Source organism: Diceros bicornis, chromosome 3 (assembly GCF_020826845.1).
Source record: "Diceros bicornis minor isolate mBicDic1 chromosome 3, mDicBic1.mat.cur, whole genome shotgun sequence".
NCBI lineage: Eukaryota > Metazoa > Chordata > Mammalia > Perissodactyla > Rhinocerotidae > Diceros > Diceros bicornis.
Genome location: NC_080742.1, coordinates 12,257,464 through 12,271,862, shown reverse-complemented (window position 1 = coordinate 12,271,862; position 14,399 = coordinate 12,257,464).

The following is a 14,399-nucleotide window of genomic DNA, read 5'->3' as shown; positions in this document are numbered from 1 at the left end:
AAGCCATGCTTCCAGGCCTTTGCAGATAATATTAAGCAAATTTGCCTCTTTGAAATTCTTCCCCCATGTATGCCCCCATTTCCCCTGAATGCCTTGAACCATTCACCTAGTCACCCCAATAGCCATCTGTGACCCTTACTCACTTGTACCCCACATCCAATCAATCACCAAGTCCTGTCAATTCTATGTCCTTAATAGCTTTAACACTCATCCATTTCTCTCCACCCCTACTGTCCTAAATCCAGTGTCATCCTCCTAGATTACACACCAGCCTCCTGGTCTTCCAGCCTCCGGTGGTGTTACTCTCCTTCACTGAACTCTCTGCACTGCTAAAGGGATCATTGCCCTAAAATGCAAATCACAAAATACTTTAAAGGATCTCCATAGCTCCCAGGTAGATGGGATGGTCATACGTAGGATTGTCAGGGAAGGCCACTCTAATGAGGTGATACTTGAGCAGAAGCCTGAAGGAAGTGATTGTTGCCACCCCACACCCCAAGTGTATATCATATTCATTCTGATTCTGTGGCAATTCCTAGCATAGGCTGTGCTCTGCTGGGCCTCAGGGCCTTTGCATACACTGCTTCCTCTACCTGCAGTGCTTCATGCTGTCAAGCACTGTGAAGGGCCTGAGATTTTACCCTACTTGTAAACTGCTAAGTTAGTCTGCCACAATTTCATGGCTGTTGGTAGAAGACATGAGACTTCTGGGTCAGAGAAGAAGGATAGTTTATTACTCCTGGAAATAGTAGTAGCCAGAGTATCAGGATTTTTTCATCGGTTTTCTGACCCCAGATGACCCAACACCACCATTCAGTGATATAGATGAAGTCTTAATAAGTAAGTAAACTGTTGTAGAAGGAATTGAGACCATAAAAATTGACGAGAATAGTTGAGAAAAGAGTACTTGGAATCAATTGCCACATTCACAGAACTTTGCTGTGGGTGGAGGCCTCAGTATTAGGTGATGGAAGCCCTCCACAGAATAGTTCCTGCGCTTGAGCATCTGCTCGGGGCCTGGTGGGGAGACAGCCAGTCCGCAGATGAATTGTAAGCCTGTGCTCTCAAGCGCTGGTAGAGATGTGCGCAAAGGATCAGGCAAGCGCCCAGGATGGATAGGAGGAGGCCACTGAGGCTAAATCTTGACAGATGGGCAGGAATTCCTCAGAAGTACTGATATACTGGTCTTGAAAATATCACTGCATACAAGAGGAGGACAAGTGCATTTCCGAGGCAGGAGTCCCTTCAGTTGCACATTTACACAAAATGGGGTGGGTTTTTTGGTGGTAGAGTGGGTGTGAAATTCCCTAAAGATGCACCCAGGCTGGCTGCCAGAGGGGGTGAAATTCCTTTCAGGCACTCCTAGCAATGAATGGGGAGAGACGGCTGCAGGGCTGGGGTCCTGGGGGCATGCTCTCTGGGTGCGGCTGGCTGTGGTGCTCACCAATCCGGAGCAAATCTTCAGCATTGTCACAGCCAGAACCCACTCTGGTTCCCCGGGTGAGAACACGCCCTGAATTCCAGCAGGCCTGCTTGTCAGGCCGGCTTGGCAGGGTTTCAGAACCAATGCTGCCAACAGGCTGCTCCCGCCTGCAGGGCAATTCATGAAGCCCTGGGGCCAGCGGTTGCCATTTTTGGTTCCCGGAGTTGGGATAAGCCTGACACCTCCCGGCTCCCCACGCACCACCGCACTGCCCTCGGGCGGGGCTCTGTCTGTGAGCGTTGAGCTCTGCAGGGGTGTGGGTGAAGGGAGCCATGGACGCATCCAGCCCGCAAGGCTGAGCCCCGCCAACTCCCTATCCGGCAGGTGAAGAAACGGAGGCCCGGGGAGGGCAGGGGACCCCATCAGGGTGAGGTGACTGCTAAGGAGAGAGCTCGCTCCTAACCCCAATCACGCGCTCTACTACCTCTTTCTAGTTTCCTCTGAGGTCCCCTGACACCCGCCGCGGACCCCGGTCAGAGCCTGGCCTTTCACATCGGAGGCACCCGCTGACTAGCCTCCTCCTGGGTGGGCGGTGAGCTCCAGAGAGGAGAATGCGCTGTCTTCATCTGGCACGTAGTAGGGCTCAGTGAGCTCCTGACGAAGGAGCGAGTACATGGATGGTGCCATAACGTGGGGCAGGGGTGGCCAGCACTATTTTGGGTTGTTGCTTCTTAAACACAAATCCTGGGGCTTAGCTGGACCCAACGTCAGAAAAACAGTTTGTCTTCATTTAAAGAGTAACGTTACAAGTTAAAAAAATCTTAATCCGGGGCTGGCCGGCTGCGCGGCGGTTAAATTCATGCATTCTGCTTCGGGGACCTGGGGTTTGCTGGGTCAGATCCTGGTCGCAGACCTACTCACCACTCATCAGGCCATGTTGAGGTGGAGTTCCACGTAGAAGAACTAGAAGGACCTACAACTAGGATATACAACTATGTACTGGGGGCTTTGGGGAGAAAAAAGAAAAAAAAAAAAGAGGAAGATTGGCAACAGATGTTAGCTCAGGGCCAATCTTCCTCAAAAACAAAAAAAAAAACAACAACAAAAAAACAAAAACAAAGTAAAGAGTTCTCCCTGGCTGGTAGTAGAGGAAGAGAGATGCGCTCCAGCTGGCTGGAATAGAGTCAACATTCATTAAAAAAAAAAAAAAAAAAAAAGTCTTAATCTTTCTTTTCTAAATCTTTGAGTAGAATTGAGGAGATGATGCCATTTTGACTCTGTGACTCCTCTATCCTTCCCACACAGCCCAGCCCCCAGCTCCACAGTCCTGTCCTTCCAGATGCTCACATCCCAGTTTGAGAAGCAGAATTCGGGGAAGCTGGGCTGAGCAGGTCACTTATTCCCTGGCTGTCCCTCCCTGTCTCCCTTTCACTGCCTCTTGGTCAGAGCCATTCTCTCTTTCTCAGTTCTCAGCTGGGCCAGTCTACTCGGCCTTGAATGGCGAAGGAGGAAGTAAGAAGCTTGGGGGCAGGGTGGGGAACAGGAGGGTGGAACTCCCACAGGTGCCCAGTCTCCTGTGAGGCATTGCCCTGCGCAGTTCCTGAAGGACCTGGGACTCCTGCCCTTCCACTCCTGAGGAAACAGCTTTCCTGGGGAGCCAGGGGAAGAGAGAAGAGGGCAGAAGGAAGGGATGGAGCCCCCTGCCACTTTTCCAAAACTCTCTTTCACTTCTTAACCCTCTGCTCAGAGGTCTGACGCCTTCGGCCCTGCTGTGGTAAGTTGTACAGGAAACAGGAAGCGTGGTTTAGCAGACATGCCTTTAGACTCAACAGAGTAGCCGGCTGTGCTGTACAGCTACAAGCTGGCACGAAGCTTTGCATAATGCACGAACACCAATTCCACTGGTGAGTTCTTGCCCCAGAGATTCTTTGTGGTTGGCACCATTGGTACCTTGTTGGCATGTATGTGTTCTTCCATCCTCTTAGGAAGTGACCTCTGCAGGCATTAAAAAGCAAGAGTGCTTCAGGTTCCCTTCCTGAGCCTGTTAGGCAGTGTGAAAAGCTAAATACCAGTCCTGGGAACGGGAGCTGGTTTGGAGTTTCGCCCCACAAAAGGTGGGCCCTGCGTTGCTCACCCAACTGGCGGACACGAAGGTTCTGTTGGAAGGAGGAAAGGATCTACTTGGAGCAACTCTGGGCCTGTGGCGGGCCTGGAGTTCATGTTCAAGCATAAAGGGAAACGGGGCATAGTGGTGGGTTAAAGGGATTGTTCATCTTCCCACTGATGGCAGACGTGAGCTTTGGCCCAGGGCCCAAACTTCTTATCCTTGAAAAACACATTTTACAGATTGCTGGCAAAGACAGCCAACCCGGATTAAGCCGCTAGACTTAACTATTTTCACTCTCCATCCTACTCCTCTTGAAAAAATACAGGATGAAGATTTCCAAGGATGCTTCTCCCCTTGTCTTCCCTGAAAGACGATGAGAATCTCAAGGAAAGTGGAGCTCGGTTTGGGGTTGCTGCCTCCAGAAAGCTCGACGTAAGACTTCAGGACAGTTCAGTAAGAAGGAAAGTATTTGCACTTCAGAAGGATCTTCATTTTCTAATAGGATTCCTTCAAATGGCAGATTCCTGAGGACATTTAAGGATTTGTTTACAGATTGTTATCTTACTCTCAGAAAAGCTGAGAGGCAGAGAAATTTTGCGCTGACATTTTGGGAGTGCCACCCTCAAAGCAGAAAGAAAGACAATGTGTCTTTGATCTGGTAATGTGAAGTAATGGGACAAGTCTTTGTTTCATAGGCACCATTTTACCATTTAGAGAGTAAAGAGAAGCCCAGATGTATTGCTCCACACCGATATATAATTAATATTTTAGTGACTGGCAATCCTTAGTTGTCGCCATAAAATTCTTCTGGAAACCTCCATGTCAGTTGGATCCTCATAAAACAGGTTTTTGCAAAGTGGATTATATTTTTTGTCATGAGAACAAGGTTATAAACTCGGAGTTGCATTCTTGATTAGGGACACGACATCAAACATGTCAGGTATGATTTGATGATTTCTGTCAGAAATGCAAAAATAAAATAACCCTAAACTCCGTGGTCATTATGAATAGTAAAGTCATGCTCCAAGTATTATAAAGTGGTGTAAAGGTACTGTGTGCATCCCAGTGGTCTCCTGTTACTACCCTGGGGGAGTTCAAAATTGGCCACCTCAAAATATGTCTCTTTACCTTGATTATTTTCTCTGAAGGACATTTGACCTCCCCTCCCAAACTGCCTAAAGAATTTGACATGGAGGGTCTATTCCAGGAAGGAGCCACTACCATATGATAGCTGTAGTGTAATGTAAAACAGGCGCAAAAAGAAAGGCACCAACAAGCCCATCTTATAAAAAATTCTGTCTCTCTAGCCACATTCTCTATAGGTGGCCCTGTAAAGAGTTGTCTGACAAACATTTGCATTTCCATTTCCATGTGAATTGTCTTCTTCCCCTCTGAAATCCCTAACCACTACCCCAACATCCTCCTTTGTCTGTCTGAATATGCTATTTAAGGTGAAAACCTCCACCATTTGTCAAGAAACTCAGTTTCCCTGGTTTCTCCCATGTGTACATGTTACAAAGCTTTGTTTGATTTTCTCCTGCTATTTGGTCTCATGTCGATTTAATTTGTAGCCCAGCCAGAGGGACCCAGAGTGGGTAGAGGATAGTCTTCCACCCCTTTGTGGGAGATCAAGATTTGGCCATCCTGAAATATGTCTCTTTACCTTGATTGTTTTCTCTGACGGACATTTGACCTCCCCCACTAACTGCCTAAAGAATTTAACATAGAAGACCTGTTCCAGGAAGAAGTTACTATCATATGATGGCTGTAGTATAATGTAAAATAGATGTTACAATAGGAAAGACACCAACAAGCTTATCTTATCAAAAATTCTGTCTTTTTCCGGCCACATTCTCTAGGTGGCCCTGCAAGGAGTTGCCAGACAAAAATTTACATTTATAAAGGAAATCTCCATTTGTAAAGGTATCTCCCTCTCTGTATTGGAAAGGGGGGGATGGCCTCTCTAGAAACTTATCAGTGTGGAGGATAAGGCCTTAAATATACATACCCTTGATTACTGTGATTTCTGTCTTACCACCCACCCCCAACATCCTCCTCTGTCTTTAGCTGAAGATAGTATTTAAGACGAGAATCTCTGCTATTGTGTTGAGAAACTCAGTTTCCCTGGTTTCTCCCATGTATACATGTTATTAAACTTGGTATTATTTTCTCCTGCTAACCTGTCTTTTAATTATTTGGCCAGCCAGAAGAACCTTAAGGGAAAGGGTAGAGGGAGATTCTCCCTCTTCCACAACACCTTCAACCCCCTGACCTGCTGACTCTGGCTTGACTGTTGACTGTTGATATAGAGTACGTCTTGACACCAACTGTGAGGTAGGGAAGGCAGGTATTGGTCAACAGATGAGGAAACAGTTTCTTAAGTGCACAGCTGGTTGGAACCACAACAGGGACTCACAGAAGGTATGGGTTTTCTTTCTCTTCCTGAGTCCAGTCACTTTCCACTGTACACAGTGCCCTGCTTTGATGGTGGACGTGGTGTATGTGCTTGTCTGGCATCTCAGGGGATGCTGCTTTAAATGCACATACATTCTGGCCTCCCAAACTCCATTTTTTGGTTGCTATTTCTAAATCAAAATGCCTATCTTTGTTTTTATGTGGAAACTGAGGGCTATATAAAGTTATACAGAAAACTTTAATAATGAATCACACAGAAGAAAAGTGAAAAGTGTGTTACAATATAAATGTGACCTAAAACTCTGACACTTACAATAAATGTTTACTTTGCAATACTCTTATTTGTTTTTTCTAGAATTTAAAGGAGGCTTTTGGAACTATATTTTTAAAATAAACTAAAAATTGTCCCTAAGGAGCCTTAGCTGACATCATTTTTGTTTCCTTCCTATAGTTCCCAGCTGAGGTTTTCAAAATCGTTCCCCTGACCTTAGAGCTGCTGGAAATGGCCCAGCGCTGATTTGACAGTTTGTTGACAGGAACAGCAACACTTCATACTTCATTGGAAAGCCATAAAGGTACGTTCCAGGTCATTAACTGAGACTTTTAAGAGTAGTGGCTTGCTGCATTTGGGTAGTGGGAATAAGAGAAATTTCCTTTACAGTTTTCATGACCTTTTTTTTTAAATGATATTAAAAATGGATTTCAAATGGACACAATTCAATTAATAAAAATTCTTGATTCATGGCACACTCTCATCATTGGTCCGTGCATGGCTCTGTTTTACGTTATGTTATTTTTACCTACTAATGAACCCCTGCTGAAACCAATGCCCAACCGAGAACCAGAACATCACCCGCATTTTCCCTTGACCAAATAGCACTCTGTCTGTCTCTGCTCTGCCTCTCACATAGGTTACTCCTCCCCTAAATTTGGTGTTTGTCATTCTTTTGTTTTTTAAAAACGAATTTTACCAAAAATGCTTGTACAATATGCTTAAATAACATATAATTGGGTTTGCTTGGTTGATAAAATTAGTATCACACTATGTTTGGTCTTCATTATCCTGCTTTTTTTACTCAATATTGTTCCTGAGATATCCACGTGGTTAGTAAAACTGTAGCTCATTAATATTCTCCATTGTGTTGTAGTACATTGGGTGACTCTACCAAATTTTACTTATATTTTCTCCTGCTAATAAATATTTGGGTTGTTTCTATTTCTTTTTCTAATACACGCTTTCCTGCTATGTACATTCTCTTATCTATTTCATATTACACAGGTGCTAATGTTTCTTTTGGGTATATATCTAGATGCAGAATTACTGGGCCATAAAGCATGAACAACTTGACAAGATAATGACAAATTATTTTCCCAAGTGGTTGTATTAATTTACACTCTTACCAGCAGTGTGATCCCACTGATTCACATTCCCTTCAGACTTGATGCTGTCAGACTTTTTAATTTTTATCAAGAGTTGTAAAATGGTATCTCTGTGTGGTTTTGATTTATGTTTCCCTGATAATGAGGTTGTGCAGTGCTTCACGTTTATTAGCTGTATCTAATTCCTCTTTTGTGAAATACCTGTTTGAATCTTTTGCACAGTTTGCTATTAGGTTATTTTTCTTTTTCTTATTTGTTTGTGGGAAGCTTTATATATTCTGCATGCTAATTCTTTGTGTTGTAATAACTTCTCCCAGTTGTAACTTTTATTTTCTTTAAAGTATTTTTTGATGACACGTTTTGATGACTCATTTTAATGTATCTGAATTTGTTAATATAATCTTTTATGATTAGCCTATTTTTGTATCTTGTTTAGAAAATTCTTCCCTATTTTTAGATCAGAAAGATATTCACTTATGTTTTCTTCTAAAAGCTAAGGTTTGCTTTTGACATTTAAGCTCTCAATGCTTCTGGGTTCGTTTTTTGTATATGGTGTGAAGTCAGCTCTGATTTCATGGTTTTGGCCCCATTTGTTGTTATGTGTTTCCTTTCCCCACTTCTATCCTTCCAGCATGTCTTAAAATTCCCAATATTCACGGGTCTGATTCTGGGCTCTCTATTCTATCCATTGGTCAGTTTGTTTACTCCTACACCAGTACCACACTATCTCAATTACTATAATAAATCATTATATCTGCTGGGATAATCCTCTTTCATTATTTTTCTTCTTCAGAAATACCTTGGCTATCCCGGGCCTTTTGCTCCTCTGTATATATTAGAATCAACTTCTCATGTTCTATGAAAAACTTTGTTGAGATTTTGACTGTAATTGATTGCAATACATCTGTAGATCAATTTGGAGAGAATTGACATGTTCCTGATAAAGTCTTCCTATCCATAAAGATGGGCTAGTTCTCCATTTAGATGTTCTTTGGTAAAATTTTATAATTTTCTATGTGCAGATTTTGCATATCTTTTGTTGGGATTTTCCTTCTCCTAGAACTTTTATAGTTTTATGGTATTTTAAATCAATAATATTAATATTTAAAAATAAATTATGTCTTTAAATTTGTGTCTGATATATGGAAATGAAATTGAATTTTTTATATTGATCATCTTGAAATCTTCTATCATGTTTAATAATTTATTTTTAGAGTCTTTAAGGGATTTCTAGGTAGACAGTCATATCATCTGCACATAATGACAACAACTTATTGTTCTGCATAGGAGCTCTATAAAGTGCTGAATAGAAGTGATGAGAATAGGCACCTTTACTTTGTTCCTGATTTTCAAAGGAAAACTTCCAATGTTTTCCTACTTAGCATGATTTTTGTTGTAGGGGTTTTATTTAAGAGTGTATTTTGATGAGACTTTTGAAGTCTCATACAACATTCTGTTTTCATTCCATTGGCCAGAACTTAGCCATCAAGCTACACGTAGCTGCAAGAGAGGCTGGGAAATACCGTCTTTTAGCTGGGAGGCAAAGGGAAAATGGAGTCCTGTTAATTGGAGATAAAAAGAAAGAATGGAGGGGCCGGCCCCGTGGCGTAGTGGTTAAGTGTGCACGCTCTGCTGCTGGAGGCCCAGGTTCAGATCCCAGGCGCACACCGATTCACCGCTTGTCAGGCCATGCTGTGGCAGCATCCCACATAAAGTGGAGAAAGATAGGTATGGATGTTAGCTCAGGGCCAGTCTTCCTCAGCAAAAAGAGGAGGACTGGCATGGATGTTTGCTCAGGGCTGATCTTCCTCACACACACACACACACAAATTTTTTAAAAAAAGGAAGAATGGATATTTGGTCAATAAAGAGTAGTCTCTACCATATCTTGGGGATGTTGCCCAGAAACCAAGACAGACAGTTGGATAGTATCACGTGGATATCTTGCAAGATATAAAAATGTCTTGGGCTTTTCTGTGAAATTATAAAAACAATAATATTACAAAAAAGCTGCAAGGTACTTCCTTAACCCGCAGGTCAACCTTACCTACTTCCTGATCTCCATGCTCCATTCTGGGCCAAACCCAACACTCCTTTTGTCAGGGAGAGAAGAGTAGAAACCACATCACTGGTCACTTCTTTTAAGATGGTCAAAGTGGAGTTACTGGGACCAAAGGTATGAAAATCTTCATGGTAGAAGGAAAATTTGAAGTCTTCACCAGTTTGAATTACCAGTGCCATTTGTTACCCCACCACTCCTGCTTTCCTGTCCTCTGAAGGCATTCCGCCAGCCAAGGAAGCTAAGATACTACACTTGGTAGGTTGTTCCCAGAGAAATGTAGAGGGAATCAAATGAGTTAGTGCTCAGGCATCGTATAGTCAACATATATTTTTGCAGCCTTTGGTAGAGAAAAGGCTTAAAGAGCTTGGGTCTTTTGAGCATACTGGGTCTATTTCCTGGCATTAAAAAAAATATCCATAGAAAAATAAATCAGAATAAAATTTCCAGGGCTGGAGGGTGAGAGAAGAGAAAGGTGGACGCTCCTGGGAGTCCCCAGGAGGAGGCTGGATCTCTGGTTGATGCCCCTGGTGGGGACACGTGGGTGAGAGATGGTAGAGCGCCAGCCGGTTTTGAGGATCTGAGGGCAGAGAGCACCTGTGTCTCCTCCTTGGGTGGGCAGTGGGATGAAAATGTTGATAAGGTATGTGTGGGCAGAGGGAGCTTGGGATAATTTTCAGTCTCTCATGCTTCTGAGCAGTGCAGGAACATCTGAAAGAAAGTGGTGGGGAAATGACTGAGAGCAGGCGGGCAGACCTGAAGGGGCCTTGGGGGTGAGGTTGACGAAGACCTAGTTTCCAGGACCAATTGTTGGCTCCAGGAACATCTCAGGGTATATGCTATGGGGGCGAGGGTAGCCTCATCTAAGGCCAGATGGGGGACAAGGCCATCAGGGACAGATGGTACCTTTCAGGGCTATGATGAAATGTAAGCTCCCCAGAATCTAAATGCCACCTTGGAGAGAAGGAAGGGGACATAAAAAAAATATTGAATTAACTGAGTTTAATCTGAAACAGCTGAATTTACCAGAAATTTATCTAAAATTATATTAATAAAGCCTCAAAATGGATATGATGAGTTATAGAAAATAAATGGGAAGTTACATTTTTACATACCTGACTGCATAGTGAGAAAATATTTTACCTTTTGCAGTTTCAGGACTCTAAGTGTATGTTGCAAAATAGCCCAGCAGAACATGGACTCCTCAACTGCAGGAATAGTATATTCATCATATTTGTATCCCCTGCATCTAGCAGAGGGCCTAGTGCTTAGCAAATATTTAATCAATATTTGTTGGATGAAATTATTTTCCAGAAAGGTTGTTAGCCATTTGTGTTTCTACTTTAAATGTTATGCATTTGCTTCTTTAATCAATCTGAGATTGATTTTGGGGAATAACATGAGAATCTAACTTGCTTTTCCCCTCAATGTCCAATTTTCTCAATAGCAGTTATTGAATGATACTTCCATTATCCATTGACTTCTGACATTTCCTTTTATTCTAAGTCATTATTGGTAAGATGGTATATTTCAAGGCTAGCTATTATATCATGTATCATTAATAAACTGCTTAGTTATTTCTTTTATTTTTATTTTATTTTTAAAGATTTTATTTTATTTATTTTTCCCCCCCAAATCCCTAGTAGATTGTTGTATGTCATAGCTGCGCCTCATTCTAGTTGCTGTATGTGGGACGCGGCTTCAGCATGGTCAGAGAAGCAGTGCGTTGGTGCGTGCCCGGGATCCGAACCCCGGGCGGCCAGCAGTGGAGCGCGCGCACTTAACCGCTAAGCCACCGGGCTGGCCCAAGTTATTTCTTTTAAAAGTAACAATTACTCCTCAGCTCAAAACCCTGTAAAGGTCCTCATTTCACTAAGAGTAAAAGCCCAAGTCCTTACAATGGCTTATAAGCCCCCTTATGACCTGGACCCCAATACACACCTCTGACCTCGTCCCTTACTACTTTCCCCCATGCTCACCCCAGTCTGCTGACATTGGCCTCGTTGCTCTTCCTCATTGTGATTTTAAAGTGTGTCAACTTGGTGAAGTTTGAACTACATGTCCCAGAATTCCCCTCTCGTCCTCTTGGCAATGGTCTCAAGAGAACTTGGTGTGGGATTTGGAAGGCAGCAGTGAAGCAGCAGCCAGGACGCTGTGAAGGTGGGTGCAGGGTGCCAGGCGCAGCTGCAGCTCCTGCGTGTTGTTGCTGACCTGCTGGCTGGCTTTGTTGGTGTGGGGCAGCTCCTCCTTCATCTTCCTCCAGTCCTGATTCAGGCGTGTGCGGCTCTGCGGGGAAGGGCAAGGCTGCTTCTAGGTCACCTGTGCAGTTGAGGTGGAAAGCAGAGAGAGACAGGGCGGGTCCCAGTTTGGCTTCACAGATTCCAGTTGTTCTGTTTTCTATCTCCCATTTCGTGTTCAGCTTTCCTTCCCAACTGCTGGTCCTGCTGGCCTACCGCGACTTCATATCTACCACCAGATGCAGAGGCAACCTCCATCCACAGGCTTTTTCACCTGCTCCTGAGTTGCATGAAGCCCAATCCTTTTATTACACCCCTTAGTGGTTCTGCTTTCCCGGCTGAACGCGGATACACTTACACAGGTGAGACATGTTCCCACCTCAGCATCTCCACCCCGGATCTTCCTCTACTTGGGTGCTCTTCTTTTAGATAGCCTCAGCACCAGCACCCTCACTCCTGTCAGTGTTCACTCCATCTTTTGAAAGTGGCCTGTCATAACCATCTACTTAAAGTTCCAGTCTCTCTTCTCCAAACCTCCCTCGAACTCTTGAACTTGCTTTCTTTCTTCTCTTTTGTTCCTGTCAAAAAATATTACATAATTTTTTGGTAACGCTCATTTTTTTAATTTACTAAGATTATGTGTATTCTTTGTTGTTTGTCTCTCCCTCTAGAATGTAAGCACCACGAGGTGCTTTGTCTATTTTGTATCCCTGGCACAAAGTAAATACTTAATAAATATTTGTTGAATAAATGAATTTTTATAGTATTACATTTATATTTTTAAGTAATTATGGGGGGCATAAAAACACGTCCTTTACTTAAAAAGCAAAAAGCCACAACGCTTTAAAGAAGACAATGTTTGGTTGAACAAACCAGCACAGGACTTTTTCCTTTTTGTCCACGTTTCTTCTGGTAAATCACCAAATCTTCCCAGCCAGGCAGCATAATTAACTGCAACCAAAACCTCACACATACGTATAAGTAAGTAATTTTCCTTTTTTTTAAAGTAAATTACAATGTGTGTATTTTTTGCAAGGGGAAGGGGTGGGAACAGGAGTGATTGTGATGCTTCGCTCCTGAAGGCAGAATTCGACGTGTCTATGTGAAGGAGGAGAAGGCAGAACTAAGTTCCTTCTCTCTCTAGGGCAGCCAGAGAAAAACACTCTAACTCAAGCCTAATGCCAGGGACGGGAGTGATTTTGGTAGTAACAGGAGGTTGAGATGGAGGTGGGACAGAGAAGAGGCAGGAAGGCATTTGGAAGACAGCTAGTACCTTGCCTTGAAGAAGGCAGTGGACACAGCAAGGGAGCAGAATGGCAGGCGTGATGAGCTGGGCAGTGCTGATTAGACAGTAAACAATGAGTTAAGCTGAGACGAGCCACAGGTGGGCGTTGCCTCCACTCACAGTAGTGTCTACAGGACTCACTGGGCATATGTTACTACGTATTCTTATTTATTTTTTTCCCCCTTAAACGTTTTTATTATGTAATATTTGATATACCCCAAGGAGTTCATGCAACATCTACCGCTATAAAATATAATAATAAATCAAACACACGTGAATCCACCACCCAGTTTATGAACTAGAACATTACCAGTGCTTTTGAAAACCCTGTGTGCTCTTCCTGGGACTCAATCCCCTTTCTCCCTCCAAGGTAAGCGTGTTTTGAATTTTACGTTTATCATTCCCTTGCTTTTTCAGAAAAAAAATTTTAACCAAATATCAATGTATAATGGTTTGCTTTGCTTCTTTTTGAGTGCATTGTGTTTAGACTTCTGTAATTTGCTCTTTTCACTTAGCATTGTTTCTGAGATATATGTGTTGTTTCATGTAGATGCAGTTTATTCATTTTCACTGCAGTGAAGTCCCTAACTTTCTAAAGCATATTGTTCCATAGTCTGTTTTAAAATTTTCACAGTTTTACCTTTCACATTTTAGATTTTTAATTGATCTGAAATTGATTTTAATTATGCTCTGAGGGAGGTATCTAATTCTTTTTTTTTTCCAATATGGATAACCAATTGTCCCAGCATCAAGTATTAAAGAGCTCATACTTTTTCTACTCATCCATTTATCCAAACATTAATTATTAATTCAACAACACATACTGAACACCTATTATGTGCCAGGCACTTTCCAGTCACTGAATCTGCAATATCACCTATGTCATGTATCAAATTTACATATTTGCATAGGTTTCTTTCTTAAATATTTTATTCCATTGGTCAGTTTGTCTCTCCTTCACAACATCATACCATGTTAATTACAGTAGCTTTATGTAAGTGTTACTATTTAGTAGGGCAAATCCCTCCAACCACCTTCTTCCCTCGGAGTGTCTTGGTTATTTGGGGGCTTTTGCTCCTTCCATAACATAAGAATCAGCTCGTCAGTTTCCCAAAGTCTTTGGAATTTTGATTGGAATTCAATTAAATCTGTAGATCAGGCAGAGGAGTTTTATAGTTTTCTTAGAAACAATCTTGCATATTTTATTAGCTTTATCTCTTGCTTCCTAATCTTTGTTACTTTAGATAATATATTTTCTTAAATTACATTTTATAGCTGTTCCTGTTCTATAGAAATGCAGTTTTTGTTCAGCTATATTTCTAAACTCTAATTAATTCTCGTACTTAGTTGGTAAATCATTTTGGATTTCCTATAAGGACACATATTACGTGTTAATAAGAGTTTAGTTTTTTGCTTTCTAATATTTACAACTTTTTTTCTTATTTTATTGTGTTGGCTAGGATCCTCAGTACAGTTATTTCATCTTTATGCAT